This window comes from Phoca vitulina, unplaced genomic scaffold, assembly GCF_004348235.1.
Source record: "Phoca vitulina isolate PV1807 unplaced genomic scaffold, GSC_HSeal_1.0 scaffold59, whole genome shotgun sequence".
Lineage (NCBI taxonomy): Eukaryota > Metazoa > Chordata > Mammalia > Carnivora > Phocidae > Phoca > Phoca vitulina.
Genome location: NW_022589762.1, coordinates 2,124,206 through 2,140,364, shown reverse-complemented (window position 1 = coordinate 2,140,364; position 16,159 = coordinate 2,124,206). Strand labels below are relative to the sequence as shown.

Genomic DNA, 16,159 nt, shown 5'->3' with positions numbered 1-16,159 from the left:
GGCTGGCTGTGACTTCCTTAGGGACCAAGGAAACTGGTGGACGCCTCCCCCACCATCTCTCTCCAGATTACTCCAAGTTGCCAGTATCTCCTTTGAGTGACTGTACACACTGTGCTCCAGCTTTTGCAGCTGTTGCCCAAAGGAAAGGTTTCTGGATCACCTGTCTCTCTTAGCCAGTGGGACTTCATGAGTCCCATAGGACTACAGCAAACAAGAAGTGGTTCTTGATGGGTACAAGAGCACGTCCTTGTAACTTTAGACCTGGGCCCAGGGCAGAAGGAGCAAACAGAAACATCCTTCTAGTTTCTTCCTGGAGGGGGATTAACTGCATGCTTTTCTAACTGCTGCCTGAGGGTCTGGCTTCCAATCAGCCCTTATCTAGGTACTGAATGAGATCCTTCCCTTTGGGACACTGATGGGTCTTGGCACACTCTCAACTATTGGAAGCCACTAAGAACAAAGAAGGTGGCTTGAATAATCACAAAGGTTTGGGAGACAACCAGGAGCTCAGGCTGGGCTGATTGACAAGTTTGATGTCCTACATGGTACCACTCTGTCAAAACTGGAAGAGGTGGCTGTTTTATCTAAGATGCAGAAACCAACACAGAGAGTCAAGGAAAATGAAGAAACAAAGAAATATGTTTTTAAAAAGAGACAAATTTCCAGAAAAATATGTAAACGACACAGAGATAAGTGTTTTATCTGGTTGAGAGTTCAAAATAATGGTGATAAAGATGCTCATCAAGGTCAGGAGCGTAATGCATGATCAAAGTGAGAATTTTAACAAAGAGTTTGAAAATATTAAAAAGTACCAAACATGGGTGCCTGGCTGGCTTAGTCAGAAGAGCATGTGATTCTTGATCTTGGGGTCATGAGTTCAAGCCCCATGATGGGTGTAGAGATTACTAAAAAAATAAATAAGCTTAAAAAAAATAGAGAGCTGAAGAATACAATAACTGAACTGGAAATTTCAGTGGAGGGGTTTGACAGAAGACTACATCGAACAGAAGAAAAGGATCAGCAAACTAGAAGGCAGGGCAGTGGAATTTATCCAGTCAGAAAAGCAAAAAGAAAAAGGAATGAAAAAAAAAAAAAGATTCTTTAAAGAACTTATGAGGTAGCATCAAGCAGACCTATATATACATTATAGGTCTCCCAGGAGAAAGACACAGAAAAAGGCAGAAAGCTTATTCAAAGAAATAATGGCTAAAAACTTCTTTAATCTGGAGAAAGACACAGACATCCAGATCCAGAGCATTCCAAAAAGATAAACCAAAGAGACCCACACCAACTGACATTACAATGAAACTGTCTAAAGTTAAAGACAAGGAGAGAATCTTAAAAGCAGCAAGAGAAAAGCAAGTTTTTAGGAACAATGGAGCCCCCATGAGACTATCAGTAGATTTTTCAGCAGAAACTTTGCAAGTCAGAAGACAGTGGCATGATACATTCAAAGTGCTGAAAGAAAAAAACTGCCAACCAAGAATACTTTACCTAGCAAAGTTGTCCTTCAGAATCAACGTAGTTATAAAGTTTTCAGGCAAACAAAAGCTGAAGGAGTTTGTCACCACTAGGCCAGGCTTACAAGAAATGTTAAAAGGAGCTCTTTAAGCTGAATTAAAAGGATCCTAACTAGTAACTGGAAAACATACAAAAGTATAACACTCACTGGTAAAAGTAAATATACAGTTGACCCTTGAACAACATGGGTTGAATTGTACAGATCCACTTATAAGTGGATTTTTTCAATAAATACAGTACAGTACCATAAATGTATTTTCTGTTCCTCATGATTTCCTTAAAAGCATTAAAAAGCATTTCCTTTCTCTAGCTTAGTTATTATAATAGGTTATATAATACATATAACATACAAATACGTGTGTTAATTGACTGTTTATGTTATTGGAAAGGCTTTCAGTTAATAGTATGCTATTAGTAGTTCATTTGTTGAAGTCAAAAATTATACATGGATATTTGCCTGCATGAGGACTTGGTGTCTCTAACTCCCATGTTGTTCAAAGATCAACTGTAGAGTTAAATTCAGAATACTCTAATGTTATAATTGTTGTGGATAAATTTCTTATACTCTAGTTGGATTATTAAAAGACAAAAGTATTAAAAATAACCATACTACAATAATTTGCAAATGGATAAAGATGTAAATTGTGACACAGCATGGGTTTCACAAAATGGGGAGAGTGTATAATAATGTAGAGCTTTTGCATGTGTTTGAAGTTAAGTTGTTACCAGCTATAAAATAGACTTTTATAAAGATAAGAGTTTTATGTAAACCACATGATAACCACAAAGCAAAAACCTATAGTAAATACACAAAAGATAAAGAGAAATGACTCAGAGCATACCACCATAGAAAATAATTATACCACATGTACACCTGAAAACTCACATAACATTGTGTGTCAACTATACTTCAATAAAAAAAGAAAAAAAGAAAATCATTAAAACATGAAGGAAGGGACAAACAAAATAAAAGAAATACAAAACAACCAGAAAACAATGGACAAAATGGTAATAGTAAGTTCATATCTTTCAATAATTACTTTAAATGTAAATGGATTAGATTCTCCAATCAAAAGACAGAATGGCTGAATGGATAAAAACAAGACCTGCTATGTACTGCCTACAAGAGACTCATTTCAACTTAAAAAAAAAAAGATTTTATTTATTTATTTATTTATTTATTTATTTATTTAAAAGAGAGAGAACATGAGCAGGAGGAGGGGCAGAGCAAGAGGGAGGGAGAGAGAATCTCAAGCAGACTCCCTGCTGAGTGCAGAGCCCAACTCAGGGCTCGATCTCAGGACCTTGAGATCATGACCTGAGCAGAAATCAAGAGTTGGATGCTCAACCAACTTAGCCACCCAGGTGCCCCTCATTTCAGCTTTAAAGACACACAGCCTGAAAGTGAAGAGATGGAAAAAGATAGTCCATGCAAATGAAAACCTAAAGAAAGCAGAGTTAACTATACTTACAACAGAAAACAGACTGTAAGTCAAAGACAGTAACAAGAGACAAAAGCCATTATATAAAGGGGTCAATTCATCAAGATGATATAACATAAGTAAATATTTATGCTCCCAACATAGGAGAACTTAAATATATAAAGCAAATGTTAACAGATTGATAGGGAAAAATGGACAGCAATATAATAATAGTAGGGAACTTCAAAACCCCATTTTTAACAATGGATAGAGCATCCAGACAGAAAATCAATATGGAAACATTGGATTTAAACTACATATTTGATTAGATGGCTCTAACAGGCATTTTACAGAACATTCCATTGAATAGCAGTGGAATATACAGTCTTCTCCAGCACATATGGAACATTCTCCAGGATAGATTTTGTTTTAGGCCACAAAACAAGTATTTATTTTTTTATTTTTTTAAAGATTTTATTTACTTGTTTGACAGAGAGAGACAGCAAGAGAGGCAATACAAGCAGGGGGAGTGGGAGAGGGAGAAGCAGGCTCCCCGCGGAGCAGGGAGCCCGATGTGGGGCTCGATTCCAGGACCCTGGGATCATGACCTGAACCAAAGGCAGACGCCTAACGACTGAGCCACCCAGGTGCCCCCACAAAAAAAGTCTTAATAACTTCAAGAAGATTTAAATGATGTCAAACATCTTTTCTGATAATAATGGTATAAAACTGCAAATCAATTACAAGGAGAAAACTGAATAATTAACCTAATATGTGGAGATTAAACTATATGCTACTGAATAATCCATGGGTCAAATAAATCGAAAGAGAAATAAAAAAATATCTTGAGACAAATGAAAATGGAAATAAACTTACTAAAACTTATGGGATGCAGCAAAAGCAGTTCTAAGAAGGAAGTTCATAGTGATAAATGCCTACATTAAGAAAAAGAAAGATCTCAATTAAACAATCTAACTTTACACTTTAAGGCACTAGAAAAGGAAGCACAAATGAAGATCAAAGCTAGTAGAAGGAAGAAAACAATAAAGATCACAGTGAAAATAAATAGAGACTAAAAAGACAATAGAAAAGGTAAATGAAACTGAGAGCTGTTTTTTTTTTTTTTTTGGAAAAGATAAACAAGATACACAAACTTTTAGCTAGATTTACCAAAAAAACAGAAAGAGAATGCAAACAAATAAAATTACAAATAAAAGTGGAGAAGTTACAACTGATACCAAACAAATATGAAGGATCATAAAAGACTGGTATGAACAATTATATGTCAACAAATTAGACAACCAGAAGAAATGGATAAATTCCTAGAAATATACAACCTACCAAGACTGAATCATAAAGAAATAGAAAATCTGAAGAGATCAATTATTAGTAAGGAGATCGAATCTGTAATCAAATACCTCCCAATAAACAAAAGTCCAGGGTGAGATGGCTTTACTGGTGCATTCTACCAAACATTTAAAGAAGAATAATACCAATCCTTCTCAAAGTCTTCCAAAAAATACGGGAGGAAACACTTCCCTCATTTGATGCAGCCAGCATTACTTTGATACCAAAACCAGACAAGGGCACTGCATGAAAAGAAAATTAGAGGCATGGGGCACCTGGGTGGCTCAGTCGGTTAAGCATCTGCCTTAGGCTCAGGTCATGATCCCGGGGTCCTGAGACTGAGCCCTGCATTGGGCTCCCTGCTCGGTGGGAAGCCTGGTTCTCCTCCCTCTGCCTGTCACTCTGCATACTTGTTCTCTCTCTCTTTCTCTGTCAAATAAATAAATAAAATCTTAAAAAAAAAAGAAAGAAAAGAAAATTAGAGGCCAACATCACTAAAGAACATAGATGCAAAAATCCTGAACAAATACTAGCAAACCAAATTTGACAGTACATTGAAAGGATCAAATTCCATGATCAAGTGGGATTTATTCTAGAGATACAAGAATGGTTCAACATCCATAAATCAATCAATGTGATATACTACATTAATAAAGTGAACGATAAAAATCATATGATCGTCTCAATAGATGCAGGAAAAACGTTTGACAAAACTCTCAATAAACTTGGTATAAAAGGTATGTACTTCATCATAATAAAGGCTGTTGTATCAAGCCCACAGCTAACATCACACTCAATGGTAAAAAAGCTGAAAGCTTTTCCTCTAAGATCAGACAAAATCTGCTAGAACTAATTAATGAATTCAGCAAATTTACAGGATAAAAAATCAGTATACAAAAATCAATTGCATTTTTATACATTAATGATAAACTATCTGGGAGATAAATAAAAAAAATCTCATTTACTATAGCATCAAAAATAATAAAACACTTAGGAATAAATTTTTTTTAAAAGATTTTATTTATTTATTTGTCAGAAAGAGAAGGAGAGAGAGGAGAGAGACAACACAAGCAGGGGGAATGGCAGGCAGAGGGAGAGGAAGAAGCAGGCTCCCCACGGAGCAAGGAGCTGACATGAGACTCGATCCTAGGACCCCAGGATCATGACCGGAGCCAAAGGCAGATGCTTAACGGACTGAGCCACCCAGGCATCCCCACTTAGGAATAAATTTAACCAAGGAGGTAAAAGTTCTGTATGTTGAAAACTATAAGGTATTGATGAAAAAAATTGAAGAAGACACAAATAAATGGAAAGATATTTCATGCTTATGGATTGGAAGAATTAATATTGTTAAAATGTGCATACTATCCAAAGTGATCTGCAGATTAAATGTAATCTCTATCAAAATTTTTTTAAGATTTTATTTATTTATTTAAGAGAGAAGGAGAGGCAGAGGGAGAGGCAGAGGGAGAGGGAGAAACAGGCTCCCCAATGAGCAAGGAGCCCGACAGGGGGCTCGAACCCAGGACCCTGGGATCATGAACTGAGCTGAAGGCAGACGCTTAATCGACTGAGCCACCCAGGCACCCCTCTATCAAATTTTCAATGACATTTTCCACAGGATTAGAAAAACAATCTTAAAGTTTATAAGGAATCACAAAAGACACTGAATAGCCAAACAATCTTGAGGAAGAAAAACAAAGCTGGAGGGATCATGCTTCCTGATTTCAAACTATATTATAAAGCTATATAGTATTGTATAGTTTTGGCATAAAAAGAGACACAATAATCAAAAGAGTAGAATAGAGGGCAGAGAAAAACCCCCATGCATATGGTAAATTAATTTTTGACAAAGAAGCCAAGGATATACAACGAGAAAAGGATAGTCTCTTTAATAAATGGTGTTGGAAAAATTAGATATCAATATGCAAAGGAATGAAATTGGACCATTATCTCATATGATATACAAAAATCAACTCCAAATGTATTAAAGACTTGACCATAAGACCTGAAATCATAGAATTCCTAGGAAGAAAACATAGAGAATAAGCTCCTTGACATTGGTCTTGGCAATGAATGTTTGGATTTGACACCAAAAGCAAAGGCAACAAAAGCAAAAATAAGCAAGTCCACTACCTCAAATTAAAAAGCTCCGCTCAGCAAATGAAACCATCAACAACAAAATGAAAAGGAAACCTATGAAATGGCATAAAATATTGGAAACCACATATCTGATAAGTGGTTAATATCCAAAATATAGAAGGAACTCCTAAAAAAAAGTAACCCAATTTCAAAATGGCCAAAGGACCCGAATATACATTTTTCCAAAGAAAACATACAAATATCCAACAAATACATAAAAATCTCAACATCACTAATCTTCAGGGAAATGTAAATAAAAACTTATATAACCTCACACCTGTTAGGATGGTTATTATAAAAAATACAGGAGCTAACAAATCCTATCAAGAATGTGGAGAAAATGGGTACCCATGTGGCTCAGATGGTTAAGTGTCTGCCTTCGGCTCAGGTCATGATGCCAGGGTCCCGGGATCGAGCTCCACATCAGGCTCCCTGCTTGGCGGGGAGCCTACTTCTCCCTCTCCCTCTACTGTTCTCCCTGCTTGTGCTTTCTTGCTCTCTCTGTCAAATAAATAAATAAAGTCTTAAAAAAAAAAAAAAGAATGTGGAGAAAAGGAGGCAATTGGTTAAGTGTCCAATTTGATCTCACCTTGGGTCTTGATCTCAGGGTCGTGAGTTCAAGCCCTGGTTTGGGTTCCACACTAGGCATTGGGCTCCACGCTGAAAAAAAAAGAGAGAGAAGGTGGAAAAAAGGGAACCCTTATATGCTGCTGGTAGCAATATAAATCAGGATAGACGTTCATCAAGAAATTAAAAGTAGAACTACTGGGGCACCTGGCTGGCCTAGTTGGTAGAGCATGTATCTCTTAATCTTAGGGTCATGAGTTTGAGCCCCACACTGGGTGTAAAGTTCACTTTAAAAAAAAAAAAAAAGTAGAACTACCATATGATCCAGCTATCCCACTTCTGGATATGTATCCAAAGGAAACACAACCATTGTCTTGAAGAGATATTTACACTCCTGTGTTCATTGAAGAATTATTCACAACAGCCAAGGTGTAGAAACAGCTTAAGTGTCCATCAATGCCTGAATGGATCAAGGAAATGTGCCATATATATGTAATGGAATATTATCATCCTTAAAAAGAAGAAAATCTTGGGATTCCTGGGTGGCTCAGTGTGTTAAGCGCCTGACTTCAGCTCAGGTCATGATCCTGGGGTCCTGGGATCGAGTTCCACATCAGGCTCCCTGCTCAGTGAGGAGCCTCCTTCTCCCTCTGCCTGCCACTCCCCGTGCTTGTACTCTCTCTCTCTCTGACAAATAAATAAATAAAAATATTTTAAAAAATGAAAAAGAAGATCTTTTCATTTGCTACAACATGAACGAAGCTGGCGTTCATTATGCTAAATGAAATAAGCTAGACAGAGAAATACAAATACTACTGCATGGTATCACTTACATGTGCAATCTAAAAAAAAAAAAAGTTGAACTTGTAGAATCATAGAGTGGAAAAGAGGTTGCCAAGGACTGCAGGGTAGGGGAAAGAGGGAGAGGTTGGTAAAAGGGTACAAACTTTCAGTTATATGATGAGTAAGCTCTGAGGATCTAAGTTATAAAATGGTGACCATGTTTGATAACACTGTATTTTATCATTGAAACTTGCTAAGAGAGTAGAACTTAAATGTTTTCACCAACACACACAAAAGTAAATATGTGAGGTGACGTATGTGTTAATTAACTTGCTGGTGGGGGCAATCCTTTCACAATGTACATGTATATCAAATCATCATGTTGTAAACTTTATTTATTTTTTATTTTTTTATTTTTTTTAAAGATTTTATTTATTTATTTGACAGAGAGAGACACAGCGAGAGAGGGAATACAAGCAGGGGGAGTGGAAGAGGGAGAAGCAGGCCTCCCGCCGAGCAGGGAGCCCGATGCGGGGCTTGATCCCAGGACCCTGGGATCATGACCTGAGCCGAAGGCAGACACTTAACGACTGAGCCACCCAGGCGCCCCCATATTGTAAACTTTAAATGTCTTACAATTTTATTTGCTTGTTATTTGAACTGTGAAAATAGCTGAGAAAAACCTGTTATTTGAACTGTGCACAAAAAATCGTGTACTTCAATGAAGTTGATTTTTACAAACTACAAAAAAAAAAATGTTTAGAGAATGGGCCCCTAGGTGGCTCAGTCGGTTTAGTGTCTAATTCTTGATTTTGACTCAGGTCAGAGTCGTGAGATTGAGCCCTGCATCAGGCTCTGCCCTGGGCATGGAGCCTGCTTAAGATTCTTAAGATTCTTTCTTTCCCTCTGCCCTTCGCTACCCCACCCCCTGTCTAAAAGGATAAAATAAAATAAAATAAAATAAAATAAAATAAAACGCCTCAACTCAAAAGTATGTTTAAAAAAAAATGTTTGGAGAAGACTCTAACACACATCCATGTACGCATCACCCAGGATTAATAAATGTCAAACATTTGTCATTTGCTTTATCTGTTTTCATATAGTGGAAATGAACTATTACCAATGAAGGTGAATTCTTAGTTCCCAGACCTATTTTCCACCCCTCCCCACTTCAAGTACATTCATAACGCTATGTGTTTCTTTTCTCTGTCCTTTCAAAAAAATGTATTAATAGACATCTTCATTTCATTGATGAAGATACCAAAGCTTTACAGGAACGGTGCATCGGTCACAGTTGTACAGTGAGTCCGTTAGCAGCATGGCCAGGAGTGATGTTCATCTTCTGCTCATTCCCCAGGGCTATGTTACTTAACCTGTGTTTGTGGAACTGGTATTATAATTTATGTAATTATGAGAATGTTTATACTGTTCTTTATCCTCAGTTTTATTTATTTTTCAAAGATTCCATCCATTTATTTGAGAGAGAGAGAGACAGAGATAGCAAGAGAGAGCATGAGCATGGAGGAGAGGGAGAAACAGGCTCCTTGTTGAGGAGGGAGCCAGACGTGGGACTCGATCCCAGGACCCTGAGATCATGACCCACGCCGAAGGCAGACGCTTAACCGACTGAGCCACCCAGGTACCCCATCCTCAGTTTTAAACATTACTAAAATGTGGCCCAAATGGAAATTTAGTGTGTCATGATGTTTCTCTAAGTGTGTGTGTGTGGTTTTTTTTAAGATTTTATTTATTTATTTGACAGAGAGACACAGCAAGAGAGGGAACACAAGCAGGGGGAGTGGGAGAGGGAGAAGCAGGCTTCCCACTGAGCAGGGAGCCTGATGTGAGGCTCAATGTGGGGCTCGATGCGGGGCTCGATCCCAGGACCACAGGATCAGGACCTGAGCCGAAGGCAGACGCTTAACGACTGAACCACCCAGGCCCCCCTCTCTAAGTGTTTAAAATGGCCTCCTCGAAAACTTTCAAATCTAAGACTAATGTGATATCTATCAATATGTATTTGATATCATTGTAATTGCAATTAAGCCAGAATACAGATATTTATGTTTTTCACTGTGCTGTATAGATTACTAGATTATTTTTAAAGCAACTAATACCTTTGAATCCCTATGCTTCAAAATCCAGTTAGCTGGCTGCATTTGACTGTTTTACATTGAAGGGGTTCAGAACGTGCCATCCCAAAATATGACACTTTCGCATATTGATTATTTTGAACTGAGAGCACTTGAGAAACAGCAGATGCATGAAGGGCTCTCTACCCTTCCCCTTTCTATCTAAAAACAGGTCATAAAATTTCCCATGAGAAAGGTACCCTTTCTGTGCCAGGAAGAGAACATTTTTTTCCCCCTCCCAGTTTTATTGTGATATAACTGACATTTAATATTGTATGAGTTAAAGGTGTACAACATAATGATGGGATATATGTATACATTGTGAAATGATCACCACAATAAGTTTAGTTGACATCCATCCCTTGAGAGGAACATTCATATCATCAGAGATTGGGATTCAATGCTAAAATAGACATGTATAAACAAACCTACTAAAGTAACTCTTAGTTTCCCCAGTATAGTTCCTAGTCATTGCCCCACAGTTTACTGTTCTTAGCAGAAGTCCCTTTGTCTTGTCACATACCTACAGTTTTTCATTTTTTGTATAAAAAGTCTATAAGCTTTTGTGTCTAAAGTCTTCCTCAGGGACCCCTGGGTGGCTCAGTCGGTTGAGCATCTGCCTTCAGCTCAGGTCATGATCCTGGGGTCCTGTGACTGAGTCCATGTAGGGCTCCTTGGTCAGCGGGGAGTCTGCTTCTCCCTCTCGCGTGCTGCTCCCCCTGCTTGCATGCTCTCTCTCTCTCTCTGACAAATAAATAAATAAAATCTTCAAAAAACAAAGTCTTCCTCAGGTCTTCATTTTCTTTCTGAGGATACACATAAAAATACTAAATACATTTGCATGCTTTTCTCCTCTTAATCTGTCTTCTGTCAGTTTAATTCACAGGCCAGCCATGGAACATAAGAGGATAAGAGTTTCTCCTCTCCTACAACATATATATGAGATAGTCACAGGGACTGATTTGACATTCATTCCTTGCTTTTTCTTTTGCTTTATCTTTTTTTATGGTCCGACTTCTATATTGTGCAGATTTTTCCTTCAGTTCTAATGTTTATATTTCAAAAGTTTTTTTTTTAAGATTTTATTTATTTATTTCACAATGAGAGAGCAGCACAAGTAGGGCGAACAGTAGAGGGAGAGGGAGAAGCAGGCTCCCTGCCGATCAGGGAGCGCGATGTGGGGCTCGATGCGGAGCTCGATCCCAGGACCCTGGGATCATGACCTTTATAATCTGAAGGCTGATGCTTAACAACTGAGCCACCCAGGCGCCCCTCAAAAGCTTATAGATATTGGCAGAGAAAAGAAGAGTTTAGAGGCCTTTAAGTATTTTGTAGTAATGAAGCTGATTTCCCTTTGTAATCTTTTGGGGGAAAGTCATAGAAACAATTCTCTCAAAGAAGACTACTAATTTGGTTTTCTCTAGCAGATAATTTGGCTTTTTTTTTCTTCTTGAAAATAGCAATTGTTCTGATTAGAAAAATAATGAATGGAATAATTCCTCTTCTCTTTATAGAAGTAACAAAAACCAGTTGTGGACTCAAGTTTAAGTTCACAATGGAGTCGAGTGCTTTTTTTTTTTTTTTACCCTTTAGAATTTGAAAGCTGCACCTTCATTTGTTTGTTGTTTTAGATACATCTTCAACTCCCATTGGCTATTGACTCGCATATCACAATGGAAGCTAAGTCTGTTCCTAGAGCAAGTCCAATATTACCATTTCAGCAACATACTGTAATGTCACCGAAGCCTCATTCCAGGATGGCCGCAACTATATTATGAATGTTACTCACCCAGTGATGCGTTCTCCTTGTCAACAGCATCTGATAATTGTAGAGATGACTACATCAGACTAGCTGTGCCACAGGGCACTGTTGTGTCACTGGTGACTAGTATGGGGTGTAGGGGTAGAAGGGACTCTTGTCTTGGTGCTGCAGAAGATGAAGAACTACACTCTCCTGTGGGGAAGTGTGACACGATAAGAATGGAGAGAGCAGAGATTCTAAAGATCCACAGCTGACACTGGAGGATACAGAATTTTACAGAATTCTCCTGGGTTTTTGGACAGCTAGTCATAGGATAATATATATAAGGATTACTAACTGAAGTACAGCCTGGGACAGAGGCCTGAGAAATTTGCTTTGGAACATTTAATGGTGACATTTGGGTAAGGGACGTGGGTGAAGCCAGCATAGACATCGGACATGTATGGGAAGTATGGTGGCAATATCCTCAACAGCTGAGAAGGTGTGAGCATTTTGAGGAAATAATGTGGTTTATTTTATCATTGAAAGCATCAGGAATTGGCAATAGTGATCTGGGAATGGGATCAAGGTGACAGAGAATGAGAGGTAAAATCTTGGTGGGAAAATGAGAACAATCTTTCTCACATGTTTTAGCACATAAAGTACTGTTCCAGAGGAAGTTTCTTAGAGTAAAGCACTTTGTCAAAGCAAATCATTAAGAGACAAGGATGATTTGAGAAAAGATTTGAGATCTTCAAACAATCTCTTTTTTAATTAATCTTTCTTATATAGCTCTGTCACCTTTAGCAGACCTTTTATTAAGCCTGAGGCTCTTGTTCTTCTCATCTTTTCGCTATGTGAGTTGGTATACTGGGTCAAATTTGCTATCCAAAGGTGCCTGTGTTTTGTTTCTGATGTGCTGTGGAAGTGTATGAATGTCTTCCTTGATTTCAATCTCAAAAGCTTTATGTCTTTACGTCTGGAAAAATAGAAGTCATTATTGCTATATCTTTACAAATTACTGCAAACTTAAAAAAAGGTAATTTATATTTTCAATGTAAATTACTCCTTGAAGGGAATTTCGTCCTTTACATTTAATTTCTATAATTTAATTTGTATTAATTTTATCTCTTGCAAGCTTAACTGGGTGGCCTAAAATACTAGTATTAAGATCATCTTATTCATGCTTTTTGTGAATTTAGTAACTTTAATCAATTCTAGGATTTACATTTCCAGGGTTGAAGAGTTCTCTATTTTTGGGGGGAGGGGTGTTTCCCTCATACATTAGACTCTAGGCCTTTTGATATGAGATCTGTGCAGCTTTTTCCAGAATTCTTTGTTTTCTCTTGTTGTGGATCAAGGGAAGGACAAACAAGGTATGCACATAAGCGTTCTTGAAAGCTTATGGATTTTCTCTAATCATTAACAAGAGTTTTTACAATTAAGGCAATAACCTGTTCAGAGGGTGATAAATTCATCTTAGAGCTGAACGTGAGGAAAACATTTTTATACGCCAACCAATTTTTACCCAGGTTTCACCCGGCTATCCGAAAATACAGCGCGTTCTTATGAAGCCTTTCTCAAGCTCAGGCGAAAGGCAAAGAACAATTACCATTTTGGAAAAGCGAAAATTTCCTCTTTGTAAATCCTTTGGTTAGTGAAAAACCGAACTTTTGGATGGGGTTTGAGGGCTTGTACTTCCTTTTCTTATAGAAATAGTATGTAACCAAACCATTCTTTGATTTCTAAGAAGTTAGAGCTCCGTTGAAACCTCAAAGGTAGAAAATCACTCACTCTGGGAAATGGACACAGTATTTAATGCTGAATTAGTTTCTGACCTGCTATTACATTAAAAACATTTTACAAATCATTCTGAATTATATTCTAAGAGTGAGTGGGTTCACATTTGTTTTTGAGGAGTAGGGTATAAATCATAATACCTTAACAAGGCAATAAAAGGCAAACGCTACTGTTTTGCACAAGACTTGGCTAATGCTTTCGGATTTATTTCGGAAGCTTTCACAGACGACGCCTAACAATATATTGGCGGTTGGCAGAAACACGATCCAGCCTAAATCCCTAAATTTTGGCTTCCGCCCAAGGTGTGTAGCCCGTATCCATAGAGACCGGAAAAAGCGTCCCCAAGCTGGGGCGGGCCCCTGACTCTTCTGATCTAAACTGCTTCCGCTCTTGGTGGGAGAAAAAATAAACGAAGGGGATTTGTGTGCGCGCCCATGGAGCACTCTTTCGGTCCCTTGATGCTCAGTACTGTTTTCGTTGAGTTCCTAGCCGGAACCACAACTCCCAGGATGCATCCATGTTCTAGAGCAGTCAGAAGAGCAGTTTCCGGTTTGGGCCAGTGCGCCTGCGCACGAACTGTGGTCTTATTGGTTCGAACCGCCTCGTGCGATGCGCGTCACGGCGACGTGCAGTCGTGGGGGCGGGAAGAGGTGGCGGCGGCTGTCGCGGCGGCTCGAGCAGGATCTCAGACGCGGTATCGCGGCGGCGGCAGCGGCGCAGCTCCTCCGGGTCCCCTCCCTCCTCCGCCCCCCCTTCCCCCCCCCCCCCCCCGCCGTGGTTCCTGAGGAGTCCGAGACTTGCGGCGAGGCGGCGACAAGCTCTGGGTGAGGGTCTCTGGAGTGTTAGCGCCGTTTCGCGGGCGAAGGGAGAGAGCCCGGGGTCGAGGAGGAGGTGAGGGGTCTGAGGCGGAGAGTGTCCCCGGCACGGGCCGGGGAGCGCGCGCTCGTCCCAGCCTTCAACTTGGCCTCCTTACCTGACTCGCCGCGGGGCACAGCGCGCAGTGCAGTGGCCCCAGGGGCCGACCGTGAGGGGCCTGGATCCGCTCTCCTTTCAACCGCTGTCTGTAGCGCCTGGCGCCCCCCACCCGCCTCGCCCCTCCCGGCACGGGGTCCGGAGCCCTCTTTCAGCTCTTCTTCCTTCGCGTGCAGTTGCCCTTCCTTATTGCTCACCGAGAGACTTTGCCCTCCCTTTTTTCATTTCCGTCTCTTTTATTAGTTCTAGGAATTTCTTTGGTGGCAGGCTTCGAATGGGTTCTGCTTGGTACTACTTTTATAGTCCCTGGGGTAGGAAGATTTTCCTTCCTTACCTTTTCTTCGGTGGCGCTCCAGGCAACCTACTTGCGATAGAACCTTGGGCCCTTGTTTCCCAAGTCTGTCACTGTTTGCTTCTTTTAAAACTGATGGTAACAGGGTTTAAGTCAATTCTAGGGGTCTATGAGAGAGGTCGGATTGGAAACTAATAGGTAACTTCTTTTCTCCCTCTGGCTTTTGACAGTAAATATAAATACGTTTGCCTCTGGAATTTGACAACTTCATGAGACGGCCCAACTGTGACTTTTGGTAGAAAGATTCAGATGTCCGACCAGAATTTTACTAGCTATGGTGACTTCAGTGCAGGTTCTTGGCTTTTTTTTTTTTTTTTTAGTAGGATGGCCTTTTAATATTTTATTTTTAGATTCTGGATTTCTTAGCCTTCTGTTAATCCCATTAGATCTCTTCCAAAAACAGTCCCCCCCCCCCAAGAAACCGTTTAAAACTTGAAGAAACCTGTTATAACATTTAAAATCGTTTGATCACAAAACTTCTCAGTGAAGTGTTAAAAACAATTTCCTTCAACCCAAGCTTTAATTTTGGAGGGGAGATCTTAAACTGTCATTTCTGAAGTTTGAAGTGTTCTCTTAACAAAGGCCACCCATTGTTTCCTTTTACCACCCTCTCACTCTCAGTCTGTTAGAATTTGATAGATTTTTTCATTCCTAGTTTTTTCATTTCATAGAAATGAAGATTTTCATTTGCTGACTATTCGTAACTAAAATAATTTCATCACTAGTTGGGACTTCCACTCGTGGTGGCAGCTGCTTGGTGGTGAATTATTATGAACTTTGAAAAAAATTCAGATTGGTATAAATATGAAAGGCATTTCTTTTAGCTTCTATTTGTAACTGCATATCCACCAGTATATGTTCATATCTATACTTTACAGGCTACTTAGTAGCAAATTTTCTCTTATCCGAACACTACGGATGAGTAGATTACCACAGCCTAAAAGAGTTTGTGTTTTTCTATCCCTAGACTAGTACAAATAAATAAACGGATGAATCTTTTTCCACCAGTAGTATCAATTTAGCCGATGCACTGTCTTTAGTATAAATCACATCTTGTGTTCCAAAATGAAAATAGTTTATTCTTTATCTCAGGGGCCGCAAACTTTATAGCTTGTGGGGCAAGTTTTGCTAGCTGTGTGCTTTTGTAAGTTAAGTTTTTATTGAGATGTAGCCATTTGTATTCATTTTGATGTTGTTTGTGGTTGCTTTTGCAGTGCAAAGTAGAATTGAGTAGTGGGGCCAGAGACTCATATGGCCTACAAAGCCTAAAATATTTACTGTCTGGCCCGTAATAGAAAAAGCTTGCTGACTCCTACTTTATTTTATTAACAATCATGCATATGTAATGTAGAAAGTTAAAATGAGTCAGAAAAGTCTAAAG

General features: G+C 39.1%; 1 protein-coding gene across 1 annotated transcript in view; it reads left to right on the top strand.

Annotated features, from left to right (window-relative positions):
- The first annotated feature begins 14,174 nt into the window (after positions 1-14,174).
- ADIPOR2 (adiponectin receptor 2) overlaps positions 14,175-16,159 on the top strand; it is a 94,620-nt gene continuing 92,635 nt past the window's right edge. The window contains exon 1 of the mRNA XM_032391078.1: positions 14,175-14,278. The gene's annotated coding sequence lies outside the window, so the exon portion shown is untranslated. The remainder of the gene's footprint in view (positions 14,279-16,159) is intronic.